The following is a 15556-nucleotide window of genomic DNA, read 5'->3' on the forward strand; positions in this document are numbered from 1 at the left end:
GCAGAGGACTATTGTTCGGAATTTCGCCGTTGGGCCGTAGACACACAGTGGAATGACCCAGCGCTGCGGAGCCAGTTTATTCATGGGGTATCAGGGAAGGTTAAACAAGCCCTCCTGATGTATGAGACTCCGGCATCGTTGGAGTCTGCCATGAGTTTGGTGATACGTATTGATCGCCGTTTTCGTCAGGGGGCACAGGAGACGCTACCTCTGGGGGAAAGCAGAGGTGCAAGTGTGGTTGAAGTAGATGAGTCCACTGAACCTATGCAGATTGCGGGCGTGGCACAGCTTAAGCGTCGTGTTCCTGGATTCCGGAAGCCCGGTGCATGTTTTTACTGTGGTAAAAGAGGTCATTATGTTAACGTTTGCCCTGTACTACCGAAGAGGGTGACACCGGCGGAAAACTGTTAAGCTCAGAGGGTATGGAGGAGGCCCAACTGAGCGTATGCATATCCTCCATGATGGCATCTCAATGTATGCTCCCTGCCAAGGTTATTATCGCGGGCCGAGAGCTACCAAAATCAGTGTTTGTGGATAGCGGTTCAGCCACCAATCTCATAGATGAGGAGTTTGCACGCACCGCCGGGTTTAAGATCGAAAGACTTCCTCACCCCATACAGGTGGTTACCATAATGCTGCTCCCCTCCCACAAGGGGAGATTACGGACTTTGTGGCGGAGGTGAAACTCCACATTGGGGTCCTACATTCTGAGTCGGTTACATGTAGGGTCCTCTGTAATCTCCCAGCACAAATGGTCCAGGGTTTTCCATGGTTGTCCAGGCACAACCCGGTAATTGATTGGAAAACTCAGGACATAGTCCAATGGAGTGGTTTCTGCCAAGACAATTGCTTGGCCACATGTGTGTCCGCCGTGACGCCCAGCCTGCCGGAGGCGTTGCAGGATTTCGCGGATGTATTCTCTGAGAGGGGTTGCTCAGAACTGCCTCCACATCGAGTCTATGACTGTGTGATTAGGTTAAAACCCAGGGCCAAATTACCTAAGGCCAGGATGTTTAATATTTCTGGTCCTGAGAGACAAGCTCTGAAAGACTACATCGCGGAGAGTCTGAGCAAAGGACATATCCGGCCTTCGTCCTCGCCTGTAGCAGCGGGATTTTTCTTCATTAAGAAGAAAGATGGGGGGTTACGCCCGTGTCTGGATTTCCGGGAGTTAGACCAGATTACTATCCATGATCCCTACCCAATGCCGTTGATCCCGGATTTGTTCAACCAGGTAGCGGGGGCGAAGTGGTTTTCCAAGCTGGACCTCAGGGGGGCGTATAACCTCATAAGGGTCCATCAGGGGGATGAGTGGAAGACGGCGTTTAACACTCCTGAGGGTCATTTTGAGAGTCTGGTTATGCCATTTGGGTTGACAACCGCGCCTGCCGTTTTCCAACATTTTATTAATGATGTATTTGCTCATGTCCTGGGGAGATTTGTGATTGTATACCTGGATGATATCCTCATTTATTCTAGCGATCGGGACACTCATTTGGAGCATGTCAGGAAGGTGTTACAGTTGCTCCGGGAGAATAAGCTCTATGCTAAGCTGGAAAAATGTTTATTTTTTTGTTCAGGAGTTGCCCTTTTTGGGATATATTGTGTCCGCAGCCGGGTTTAAAATGGACACCGCGAAGGTGCAAGCGGTGCTGCAATGGGAGAAGCCGGAGAGTCTGAAAGCACTCCAGCGGTTCCTTGGGTTTGCGAATTATTATAGGAAATTTATAAAACACTTTTCGACTATCGCCAAACCGCTCACGGACATGACAAAAAAAGGTGCCGATCTGGCTAGCTGGCCTGAGGTGGCTATACGTGCATTTGAGCGTCTGAAGAATAGTTTTGCTTCAGCCCCCATTCTGGTGCAACCGGACGTGTCTAAACCTTTTGTGGTGGAGGTTGATGCGTCGGAGGTGGGAGTAGTACTGTCTCAAGGCTCGTCCTTGAGCGAGATGCATCCATGCGCCTACTTCTCCAAGAAGCTGTCGCCGGCAGAACGGAATTATGATATCGGCAACAGGGAGTTGTTGGCCATCAAATTGGCATTTGAGGAATGGCGACACTTCTTGGAGGGGGCGGCTCACCAGGTCACAGTCATCACCGACCATAAGAATCTGCTCTATCTGGAGTCGGCCAAGCGTCTGTCTCCTAGGCAGGCCCGCTGGGCATTGTTTTTTACTCGTTTCAATTTCCTAGTGACTAACCGTCCCGGAGCTAAAAACACCAAGGCGGATGCTTTGTCTAGGTGTTTTCCGGGGGGAGAACCTCGGGAAGAGCCGGTACCCATCCTCCAGGAAGGGGTAGTGGTCTCGGCTCTCACGACTGAGGTAGAGGCGGAGATTGCCGAGGCCCAAGAGGAGGTACCGCCAGGACTTCCCGCCAACAAATCATTTGTACCCCTGCATCTTCGGCTTAAGGTGTTGAGGGAACACCACGACTCGGTACTGGCTGGTCATCCAGGGGTGAAGGGCACCTTAGAGCTGGTATCGCGTCGTTTCTGGTGGCCCAAAATCCGGCAGGACGTGGTCTCACACGTGGCAGCTTGCATCACGTGCGCTAGGGCTAAGTCACCCCGAGCCCGTCCTGCTGGCACGCTACAGCCGCTGGGGGTACCCAATAGGCCATGGACAGAAATCTCCATGGATTTCATCACTGACTTGCCAGCCTCGGCGGGGAACACGGTCATCCTGGTGGTGTTTGACCGTTTTTCAAAGATGGCGCATTTTGTGGCGTTGTCTTCATTGCCCAATGCTAAGACGTTGGCTCAGGTATTTGTGCAGGAGGTGGTCAGACTCCACGGAGTTCCGTCGGACATAGTATCTGATAGGGGTACGCAATTTGTGGCGAGGTTTTGGAAAGCTTTTTGCTCACGTTTGGGGATCAAGTTGTCACATTCATCGGCGTTTCATCCACAGTCTAATGGTCAAACGGAGCGCATGAACCAAAATCTAGAGCAGTATTTATGATGCTTTGTGTCTGACAACCAGGAGGAGTGGTCTACTTTCCTTCCTCTGGCCGAATTCGCGTTAAATAATCACCGCCAAGAGTCATCGGGAGAGTCTCCGTTCTTTTGTGTTTACGGTCAACATCCTCAGTTTTGTACCTTACGTCAGGGTGACTCGGGGGGGGCGTCCTGGAGGAGGACCAACTAGGAGCCTAATTGTCATCGGTCTGGAGGAGGGTGAAACAGCGTTTGTTGAGCATGAGTGCTAGGTACAAACGGGTGGCTGACAGTAGACGCGTGCCAGGTCCGGACCTGTGTGTGGGTGAATGGGTGTGGTTAGCGACGAAGAACATAAAACTCAAAATTCCATCTTTAAAACTGGGTCCAAGGTTTATTGGGCCTTTTAGAATTTCTGCCATCATTAACCCAGTGGCTTATCGGTTGGAACTTCCTGCGGTGTACAAGATACACAACGTGTTTCACAGGGCTTTATTGAAAAAGGTGGTAGGCTCGGTGGACACGACGCCGATGCCACCTTCGGTCATGGTGGATGGCGATTTAGAGATTGAGGTCGCCAAGGTAGTGGACTCTCGAGTAGTACGCCGTACTCTTCAGTATTTGGTGCACTGGCGGGGGTATGGTCCGGAGGAGAGGTCTTGGGTTCCAGCCTCAGACATACATGCGGATCGGCTGGTCAGCTCCTTTCACCATCGTCATCCGGACAAGCCGGGCCCTATGAGTCTTGAGGGCCCTGGGGTCCCTCGTAGAAGAAGGGGTACTGTCATGTCGGACGCTATTCACACCACAGCGTCCGGCAGGCAGAGGTCGTTCCACCTCCGTCCACTATAGCCTCAGTGGCGCCGGCTTGATCTTCAGGCTCTCGGGGGTTAATCTTGCTGGAGACCAGGTTGGATGTTTAGTCACGCCCACGGTCTTTAAATAGTCATGCTGGCCTATGGGCGTCGCTGATTATAGCTTGTGTTTCATACCAAGTGGTTCCGGTCTGGAGTGGAGGTGTTGAAGAGAGAGATTCGTATCTGGTGGCGTATGATCCGTTGTATCCTTTCTCCTTCCCATATTTGTGTTTAGTTGTGCCCTGTTCACATCACTGCATATTCCTGTGTGCGTGCGGCGCTGTGCAGTTTACGTTCTCCCTGTCTTTCATTATTTGTGTGGGGGCTTTGGTGGTGTGTCTCCTCACTGGGTGGAGGGTGGAGGGTTAAGCGCAGGACTGAGCAGGAGATACGGAAAGGTTGGAGGCTCAGGCATTTGCACCATCAGCAAAAACCCTGGGTGGAGGGTCAGACAGGGTTTCCTCTAGTGAGAGGGACATCACAGGTGCCCCGGGTATTTCAGCCTTAGTTGACCTAAGCCCCGCGTGACACCCTGCTGGCATCACTGCATGGCCTCCCCTCCCCCGCACACCAACTTACTTTCTGCTTCAAGCCATGCTGTGAAATCTGTCTGTTGCCAGTCCTGTGCTCTGTGCCTCTGCTCTCCTGTATGCTTCCAAGCTATGTGTGTATAGGGGGGCAGCGCCAGAACTCTCTGGTTCTTATGCAGTCAGGGTGCACCTGTGTAATATGTCCCTGACCAATCGCCTAGAGCCCTTGACTATTTAGTTTCGCCACACCCACTGGCCTTTGCCTGTGCAAGGTCTATACTCAGTATCTTGCTGCTGAGGAAGCCAGGCCCTGTTCTGTGTATCTCCTTCTCTGTAGGAATACTCTTTGTCTCGCTTTGTACCTTGTCCGCCTGCCAGGAGGCAGAATATCCTGGTCCCTGTGTCTTTGTCCCGGTGTCTCTGTCTGAACTCAGTCTTACCTCTGTCTGTCAGTCTCCTTGTTTGTGGTTCCTTCTCTGCCGTGTCTTTCCTTGTGTCCTCCCTGTCTGTGCATCTGCACCCTCGCAGCTTTATCTGTGCATCTGCACCCTCGCAGCTTTATCTGTGCATCTGCACCCTAGCCGCTCTGCCTGCTCCACACTCCTGCGGCTCTGCCTGCTCCGCACTCCTGCGGCTCTGCCTGCCTGCACCTCCTGTGTGAACAGGTCCAAACCTGTTCCTTCATATTCCACTCCTTCCTGCCTATATCCATACCTGCACCTCCTGTGTGAACAGGTCCAGATCCTGTTCCAGCATACACCACTCCCTCCTGCCTACACCTGCTGTGTGAACAGGTCCCTACCTGCTCCTTCTCATACCACGCCAATCTGTCCTGTGTCTCCAAGCCGTGCCCGCCTGTCCTGTGTCTCCAAGCCGTGCCCGCCTGTCCTGTGTCTCCAAGCCGTGCCCGCCTGTCCTGTGTCTCCAAGCCGTGCCCGCCTGCCCTGTGTCTCAGCCGTGCCTGTCGTGTCTACCTGCCTGTCTATAGCCTCTGTCAAAGTGACTTGTCCCCGAGTGGGACCAGCAGCCACAGCCAGACACCACCCTGGAGTGGCACACGACAGCTATCTGCCTCACAAGCCTGACCTCACCATCAGAGGCTCCAGTGAAGAGGTAGCTGTCGTAGTCACGCCCCTTCCAGGGTAGTCTGGTTTGTGGTCCAGTGGGGCCACAAACCCCAGGCTCGCGCCATTCAGCCAAGGCGCGAGCATAACATAAAGATGCCTACCCATTACCTAGAATTGAGGAGTCCTTAGCTGCACTTAAAACTGCTAACTACTTTTCCACCTTAGATCTCACTAGTGGGTATTGGCACATTCCCGTGGCAGAGGCAGACAAGGAGAAAACAGCATTTACCACCCCAATGGGTCTCTGTGAGTTCAACTATATGCCATTCGGGCTCTGCACCGCCCCAGGAACATTTCAGCGGCTGATGGAGTGCTGCCTGGGACACAAGAACTTCGAGACGGTCCTGTTGTACCTTGATGATGTCATTGTTTTCTCCAAGACTTACGAAGACCATCTGGAGCACATGGCTGAGGTGTTTGAAGCCTTGTCTAACTTTGGCCTGAAGGTGAAGCCTTCCAAATGCCACCTCCTGAAGCCCAAGGTTCAGTACCTCGGTCATGTAGTGAGTGCAGAAGGTGTGGCACCGGATCCTGACAAAGTCACAGTCATCCGGGACTGGCAGAAGCCCAGCAACCTCCATGAAGTATGTCAATTCCTCGGGCTGGTAAGCTACTACCGAAGGTTCATCAAAGGCTTCATTGAGATAGCCACTCCTATGCAAAATCTTCTGGTGGGACAGCCCAAGAAGGCCAGAAAGCAGAGTCCTACATTCAAATGGAATGAGGAGCTGGAGAGGTCCTTCACTCGACTGAAGATGGCTCTCACAGGAGATGAAGTTCTGGCCTACCCAGATTATGACCAACCCTTTGTGTTGTATACTGATGCCAGCAATGTGGGACTGGGAGCAGTACTGTCACAGGTACAGAATGGCAAAGAAAGAGTGATCTCCTACGCCAGCAGGAAGCTTCATCCCACTGAAAGGAACCCTGACAACTACAGTTCCTTCAAGCTGGAGTTCCTTGCCATAGTCTTGGCTGTGACTGAACGATTCAAGCATTACCTAGCTTCAGCCAAGTTTACCATCTTCACGGACAACAACCAGTTGACTCACTTGGAAACTGCAAAACTAGGTGCACTGGAGCAGCGATGGATGGCTCGGTTGTCTAACTATGAATTCACCATCAAGTACCGAGCGGGGCACAAGAACGCCAATGCTGATGCACTGTCCAGAATGCCTAATCTGCCAGATGCAGAGAAGACCCTGAGGCACTTGAAGAAATCGAGTTACCTGCCTTCCACCGGCCAATTGCGGCCCAACATGCCCAAGGAGTGAGAAACAGACGGTCTGGCTTGAAAGAGGCCACCCTAAATCCATTGTCTCATCATGACTGGGCAGAAACGCAGGATAGCGACCCCGCAGACCGCCTGGTGAAGGAGCTACTGTCACAAGCTGACTCACGCCCAGAGTCGGATGCTCCTGAAGAAAACCAGCAGTTGTGGAAGGAAAGAGGCCAGCTGTTCATCTATGAAGGAAAGCTGTGTCAGAGGAGTATCAATGCCTGCGCTCACGAGTTGTTCTGGCAGGTGGTAGTCCCAAAGAGAGAGGCATCAATGGTCCTGGAAACATACTACAATGGAGCTGGACACTTCGGATGGAAGAAGTTGTAAGCCTTGCTCCGGGAGAGATTTTACTGGGCTGGTATGAGGAAAGCCATTGAAAATTGGTGCCGGGAGTGTGGACAATGCAACCTGCGCAGAAAGGACCGTAACAGCCAGCAAGATCCTTTGCAGCCAATAATAACCAAACAGCCACTTGAGTTGGTCGCCCTGGACCATGTGAAGCTGGTCCCAAACCGTTCAGGCTACATTTATGCTCTTACCATTGTTGACCACTACTCAAGATTCTTGGTAGTTGTGCCTGTCAAGGATCAAACAGCCAGGACAGCAGCCAGAGCCTTCCAACAGCACTTTTGTCGACCACACGGATACCCCGAGCGAGTGCTTACAGATCAAGGTCCAGCCTTTGAGGCGGAAGTGTTCCAGGAATTCTGTAACTTGTACGGTCGCAAGAAGATCAGGACAACACCGTACCATCCACAGACCAATGGCATGTGTGAAAAGATGAACCAGGTGGTGATCGACCTACTGAAGACCTTGCCTTTGGAAGAGAGGAATCTGTGGCCAGAAAAGTTGCCAGATCTGGTAGACCTCTACAACCACATTCCTGTGAATTCCACCAACTGCACTCCAGCCTACCTAATGAGAGCGAGGCCTGGCAAGCTGCCTATTGATTTGGATATGGGAGTCCTTACACCTGAGGTGACAGCCCCAGATGCTGACTGGGATACAGACTGGCAGCAGCAGTACCGTAGAGTACAAGAGTGTGTAGAAAAGAGTCTAGCTCAAGCAAGACAAAAACAAGAAAAGAACTACAATCAGCATGCACCTGCAGTTTCCTTGTCACCAGGAGAACAAGTCCTAAAAAGGAAGAGGAGGATGCATAAATTAGATGACCAATGGGAAGCTGAACCCTACACCATCTTACCATCAAAATTTCCATCTGGATTCGATTAACAGAGGGATGATTTCAGGAAAAGCCTACCTGATGAGTAGAGGCCTCCCCAATCGAGTGAGATAAAGTGCAGCTAACTACTGCCCAGACCAGATAATACTGACTCCACTGCAGACTGTATCACCTTCCATTACTTGTGGCTCAGGGTATAAACTGGATATTTCCACCTGACCCCATGTTCACATGCAGGGCAGCACGGTGGCTCAGTGGTTAGCGCTGCAGCCTTGCAGCGCTGGGGTCCTGGGTTCGAATCCCACCAAGGACAACATCTGCAAGGAGTTTGTATGTTCTCCCCGTGTTTGCGTGGGTTTCCTCCCACACTTCAAAGACATACTGATAGGGAATTTAGATTGTGAGCCCCCATCGGGGACAGTGATGAAAATGTGTGCAAACTGTAAAGCGCTGCGGAATATGTTAGCGCTATATAAAAATAAAGATTATTATTATTAGGTACTTTGCTTTCTTCTCACCCATCAGGTCAATTAGCTTAACTTCACTCAAGAGTGTGAGCAGATATAAGGCTAATGAAGCAACCTAGACTGCCGTAAACATTGTCCCAACACAAAGATTTCTGTTGATTTGTCCAACAATCTTTGGGTATGGCAGTCTTGTATACAGGCAAATGTCAAAGAAAGGATTGGCCAGGACTTGTGAATTTTAACATCTCAGATCCCTTGTAAATGTAGAAAATAGGAAATAATCTGCTCCCACAGGAGTCTGAAGGAGGACAGAGGAGTCTGGAGGAGGTAAGGTAGTGTGAAAGAGGACAGAGGAGTCTGCTGGTGTCTGTAGAGGAATGAGGAAACTTCTTGCAGTAGAATTGTGTGAAGCGCCTTACAGATCCCTTTTAAGCGATCACTGCATAGAGTTTTGTGGACCCATAAAAGACCAAACATGTTTCCTTCTAGATGTCCTCGTATCGTGGTCTTCACACTGCCATCCCGTAACGTTTAGTGCAGGGAACCCAAGATGTATCGGCACTACCCATCCCTCATACTATTAGCCCTATTTTCTAACAAGTGGATGACAGAATAATACATCTTCTTCCACATTGAGCCATGAGTGCATGAACCAACATGGTAGAAGGATCAGGGCTCAATCCTGCTCCTTGTGACTAATCTTTGAAGACATCTGTGAGTCCCAAAATGAGCGCAGTAAATGTGCTGTTACATGAATAGCTGTCTGTTGAAATATAATCATGGATATGCTGTGTTTTCTATAAAATGAGGCAAGGAGTCAGGGGTCCCCTCCAGTGCTGACCATGGCCCAATGTTTTCCTAATGATTAGTAGACTAGGAGCCTTTTCTTGTGAAGTGAGAGTCTTGTTTCCATTCCAAGAGCAGAACGTGCCTCTCCTGATTTACTGACCACATGGAGTTTGTCATCTCTGAGTGGTGGACAGCTGTCCCTGATAATTTACGTTAAATTGCTGCTTCATGCCCTTTTTTCCGGCCTCCTCGTGGCACGCAGATCACATACTAGAAGTCAACAACATTGAGTGTTGGCTTCCAAGACCACTGTAATTACAGTTCAAACAAAGGGGGATTGTTTCCATTAATTGCTGATCCAACCTCAGGCCATACTCCAGAGACCTCTTCCACCGCCTTCTGCTTCAGACCAGGTGGAATGGAGATTAATCTTAGGCTTCAGTCACAACATTAATTAGGACATTGATCTCAACACACCGAGGGTAATAAACAACCTCTGATTCACATCTACAGTCGTTACCTCTATTGTCACATTACAAGGATGAGGGACATTTTAGGAAAGACCCTATACAATTTTTCATTTCCACAAGGGGATTGTCACAATACACAATATTTTGGTGTTGTAAACATGACACCCTGCTGCAATGTCCGTGATCAGAGCTAGCTCAGATACCAGCTGTTTAACACCACAGATATTAATTGCAGCAGTATCTGAGGGTCTAATGAAGGCTCTCAGTTTTGCTGCTTTTGCCATAAAGAAAGTTAAATATTCCTTTGCAAAAATGTTTAGAATTGCCCCCCGCACGCCCAGTGTATAACTAATAAGACTCATTAAGGACAGCCCAAGCCACTCCCCTAATGCAACCATTCCCCCCAAAAGTATTTTTTGTCATCAAGAGGACAAAAACCAAGAGAGGCAAGGGAAATAAAATTGGTGCACCTTTACATCCAGTGGATAGATCATATACTTTAATGATATTGGCATTGTAAGCGTGTAATAAGCAGTGGAATCCCTGAAGAACCCTTGCGGGATGTGCCATTAATGAGGAGACACTGCCAACTCACCCAATCTGACCACAGATACGCAGCAGTGTACGACATCGAGATCCGAGGAGAGACAAGGGTGGTGATTCAGGTGCTACTCCATAAAGAAACCTTGGGTAGATGGCAGCTGACCCACTTGGAACCGGTAGCTGAGACAGCCCGAGGGAATGTCCAATAGATGCAGGCAGAGTAGGACGACAAGTACCACAGATGCAGATTGACCGGCTGGTGAGAAGATGGGCACTGACAGGTGCAGGCTGGATCAGTGGATAGGCAGGCTGGTTGACAGGAATATGAGCGCTGGGGCCTGAGAACTGATAAGGATGTTAAGATCACATTTACAACAATGCACATGCTTATCCCACCTGATGAAGGTGCCTTAAATAATAAGCCATTGACTGGGGACACTTTAGGATAATGCACGCTGTCCCCTTAAGAAGCCGGGACCGTGCGCTCCTTAAGCACTGTGACCAGGGATCTGAGAACGGGGCTCAGACCCTTGGCAGCTCAGGAGGACAAGGATGGGGCACAGGACCATGGCGGAGAGTATGTTGGCGTCTCTGCTGGGGGAAGGAAGCAGAGAGCAGAAGCACTGAAGCCAAGGCAGCAGGCGGAGCGGGAGGTGAAGGGCTGTGGCGGTGTCTCTGCCAGGGAAGGGAATGCAGAGACACCGGCATTACACAGATTTGGCGCCAGAGAGAGAAGCGGAGCAGACGTGCTCCAGAGATATCGATGGGGCCAGCGTATTCCAGACCTCAGCGAAAAGCGTACGACAGCAAGGTGTCAGCCATGGTCTGACTAATATTCGTGCCCCACGCTGGTAAAGCTCAAGAGACCGGACGTTGCTGGTCAGGAGGCAAGGCATGGTCCATTGTGGTCTTATCCTGAGAGACTTCTGTTGATGGTCAAGCCAAGAAGATCTACGAAGAGACTGCAACAGGTGGGACGCACCTGCAACTGCGGAAGGACAGTACTTGTTAGCAGGGCCGTCACTTTCAGCTATTCTGGTTGGTGAGTGGGAGGCTCAATGGGCTTTGATAGACTATGTCAGAGAGATACTTGCAGCCTAGCGGGAAAACTTTGTGACCCCCAATAGGGCCAGAATTGCAGTGAGAGAACTTAAGTGGTGGCTTACCACCGTCATGAATAGAACATTGACGTTAGATAGATAAAGACTTCCTTTCCTTTTCCAAGTTTGTTGAATGTTAACCCGTTTCCGACAGTGGGCATAATCGTATGCCCACGTCGGAATCCCTCCCTTTGTTTTGGGCTCTGGCGCTGAGCCCACATCTTTCTAGGCACGTCAGTTGTTTTGAATAGCTGACATGTGCCTCTAACAGCCACGGGTGGAATCGCCATTCACCCCCGACTGTTAAACCGTTAAATGCCGCTATCAATCTCGGTGGGTCACCGATGGGTTAGCATGACAACCAGAGGTCTCCAGCAGTTGGAGGTCGGGAGTCACGTGCTCAGGTCCTTCTCCAGATCCGATTGGTCCATCTCAGAGATCTGGAAGGTCCCGACAGTGGAAACCAAAAGCAAAACACAAAACAAATATCCTGGAATAAAAAAGTAAAAAAATATATTGCAAAAATTGCATGAAGGTAGTAGTAATAATAAGGGTATTTAGTTAACATAATTTTGATCAAAATAATGTAGAAGCCATCCCGCCACGTCACGGCAACCCTTGTGGGACAGTCCTAACTCTTGTATTTAAAACCTTTCCACTTGTCAAGTGACGTAAATGTGAACAAGGACAGAGGGACTGAACCACCAGTAATAGTATAGGCCAGACAGGATGGATTTTCCAACTCAGAAACGGGGCGGTCACACCCTAAGGTCCCGACAGCGCACGGCTATAAAAGGCCCGCATGGCCGCTCGGCCATGCGCTAATATAGACTCTTCTTGCTCGATGTGTGAATGGTGACGGATGTATGATTGTGGTGACTGACTTATTAAGATTCCCCTCCCTATGATATTACGCATGTGGATAGGGAACTATAGAAAGAGTCAGCGCCAGTCAGTGGCAAGCCATAGGCCACTGTGCACACCGCACCTCTACACTAGCGTCTGGTGGTGTCTCGTCTCTCATGGCACTATCGCATAGCGGCTGTGTCTGCCGCCGCGCTGCATTCAGCAGCACTTACCGGCGTCCGCAGTAGCGACGTCGCATGCACAGTAGGTCTAGACGGACACCGTCCTGTCTTGGACCCGTGTCCTGTGACCTGATACCGTGCGTGCAATTTCGCTGAGACCTGTGAGTCTAACAGGCTCAGTGTTTATGTTACAGCGCCTCTGTGAGTTAACAGAATCCACTCTGCGCACATTGGGTGACGGTGAACCCGTGCGCATTATACCGCCATACAGCGCATCTGCCATTAATTAGCAGCAGTGTTAACACCTCCTGCACGGTGGACCCCGGGCGGTGAACGCACTTTATTTATTTAGTGCGTTCCGCCGTTCCTAACATTTATAACCCCTCTGTGCTATACTTGCGCTGTGCCCTACCTGACAGCGGAGGTTGGCACCCTACTGGTCAGCGGATATGGCGCCCCCACTCCACGACGGCTCACCCTGGGATAAGACACCAAGCCTACATCCTTCAATAGGATATCAGATAAAGCAGACCAGAGAAATCAAATCATGGCTATATTCTCCAGTAGGATGTCAGATAGATGCTTGATAGCAACAATCAGGGCCGTATTTGGCTTTCATGCTGCCCTAGGCACTTTTTGTGGTCACGTCCCTTACTGACGTCACACACTGAGTCTGTGCACACGACATCTATTTAAGGCAGATCCACTCTGTAAAACGCTTTAAAAAGCGCTAATTAAACACTAAAGGAATGAACGTCTGCACTTGCTGCGCACAGGTTCAGTCTTTTGAGCGTTTTTTTACCACCTTCAGCTTTTCAAAATCATCAAGAGATTAAAATAGGTGAACTAACCATTGCTTCAGTGAGGAAAGGCCAAGTGATATAGAGACATGCTGTCTGCTCATTCACCCCTCCTCTATACTGAAGGTGTTCAAAGGGAAGCCAAGAGCAGACAGGTTGCAGGTGTCAGGGCGAGCCTGCAGCCACGTTGTATGCACCCACACTGACACTTGGAGCGAGCCTGCAGCTACGTTTTGTGCACCCACACTGACAATTGGAGAGAGCCTGCAGCTACATTGTGTGCACCCACACTGACACTTGGAGCGAGCCTGCAGCCATGTTGTGTGCACCCACACTGACACTTGGAGCGAGCCTGCAGCCACATTGTGTGCACCCACACTGACACTTGGAGCGAGCCTGAAGCCACATTGTGTGCACCCACACTGACACTTGGAGCGAGCCTGCAGCCACATTGTGGGCACCCACACTGACACTTGGAGCGAGCCTGCAGCCACATTGTGGGCACCCATACTGACACTTGGAGCGAGCCTGCAGCCACGTTGTGCGCACCCACACTGACACTTGGAGCGAGCCTGCAGCCACGTTGTGCGCATCCACACTGACACTTTGACGCGCCCCAGAGGCCGTGGGATACTCAGTACCGGGCCGGTTAGCTTCAATGGGAAATGTCACAGTCGCGGTGACCCGGGCCGTGGCCCCAGGCGGTCATGTAAAAGGGGTAGAATTGAATGGGGATAAAGTGAAGTGATTCATGACACCACCTGTGGTTTCTGGTGAGAGTGAACAGCGCTGCAGTGTTGCTTCTCTGGGACAGATGTTATGGGCAGTACTGTCGTTAAAGCTCTCCACAGGTAGAGCTGTAGTCCCAGGGCAGTAGAGATGAGTTGGTAGATGGTGAGGTAGTGTAGAGAGGAGGGTGTAGCAGAGCTGGGTGAGAGGCGCAGGAAAGGAGACAAATGACTCAGTTGAATGCAGTTCCAATGGGCTTTACTCACAGTTCCGATGCACACAGATGCCCGCTTCAATGCTGTGTTCTCCAGGAGAGGGGTCCAGACAACTTCCAGATAAGATGAAGTACACCCTTCCAGCCTTCCCTGTTAGTATGTACCTTTCCTGGCCGTCTCCAAACACTATGCTGCTTTAACTCCTTCCTTCCTTTCCAGCACTTCACAGTTATCGTTCTGGGCCAGCAGCTGCGAATCCTGTCAGACAACGCTTCACCGTTTCTGTAATTCTATATAGCCGCCTTTCCAGTCGGACTAACCGTGGTAGGGGTGATGGTCCATAAAGTAACCAAAGCTGTCGGCTTGCTAGTAGTGCCCTGAGGATGCGGACTAGGCTAGGGGCCATTCCCTTTGTTGTGGCCTGGTTTCTTCCTCAACCTGACGGCGGTCAGCGTGGTACGAGCCCCATGGGATACACTTTCCAACTGTGTCTTTAGAAGAACCAGTTCCTCCTACTGAGAACCTTCCGTATAAATCCACTCCGTCCGGCAACTCCCGATGCAAGTCAGGAGCTTCTCAGGACACATCCGTCTCCTTCCCTCCCTCTGGGTGAACTAACCTTTAGTGATGTGTCGTTCGTGAACGAACCGAGACAAAGAGCCGGCTCTTTCATGTGACCGACGGAAGTCGGCTCACCACTGGGAGCCGAGCCAAATTTTTTTCCCCCCCCTGCTGTTTGCTTCTTTCTACCTGGCTGGGAGGAGCTGAGGAGGAGACTTAGAGCAGTGAGTACAAGTGGGGAGTGACTGGCAAGGCTTTGACTTGCGACTGGGCTCCTCCCACATGAACACATAGCTGTACTGTGATTGGCTGCTCAGTGCAGTGAGTGCACACACATGATCTGTGATAGATCACAATGTGCAGTCACAGAGACTGTCAGTGTCACTGACATAACAGTGGATGTCCGGCAGCTGCAGGATGAGCAGAGGCGCTGAGGTCAGGCACTGACAGCCATCTTATCCCTCTCATTTTCTGTAGTTCCTGCTGCTCTACAGTGGGAAAGTAATAATATAAATCTGAGGCAGAGAAACTCTGTGGACAGATCCGGGGTATATCTATAATATAACGGGCTAAGCCTCACTCTGTCTGAAGCCTTTATAGACTGTGCAAGCGCGACGCACCTGCGCAGTCTGGCTCCAGACAGAGTGACGCACCCCCCACGAGATCACGGTAGACGCACTCCCCCCAGGAGATCGCGGTAAGCGTAAGCACTGAACGCATACCGCGATCTCCGGCACAACACCTTACAGATACGGTGTTGCCGCGGGGTCTTGCGTCTGGCGGTGATGACAGGAGAGGGCGGGTTGTTGGGCCAGAATCGACGCATGCGCAGTCCCTGCTTTCTGGCGCCATTTTGTGGAAGACACTGCAGTGTGTCTTCAAGAAAATGGCGCCAGAAAGAAAGGAATGTGCAGGCGCCAATTCCAGACCAACA

The sequence above is a fragment of the Dendrobates tinctorius genome, unplaced genomic scaffold (genome assembly GCF_039654945.1).
Source record: "Dendrobates tinctorius isolate UK_male_01 unplaced genomic scaffold, ASM3965494v1 ptg000473l, whole genome shotgun sequence".
Classification (NCBI taxonomy): Eukaryota; Metazoa; Chordata; class Amphibia; order Anura; family Dendrobatidae; genus Dendrobates; species Dendrobates tinctorius.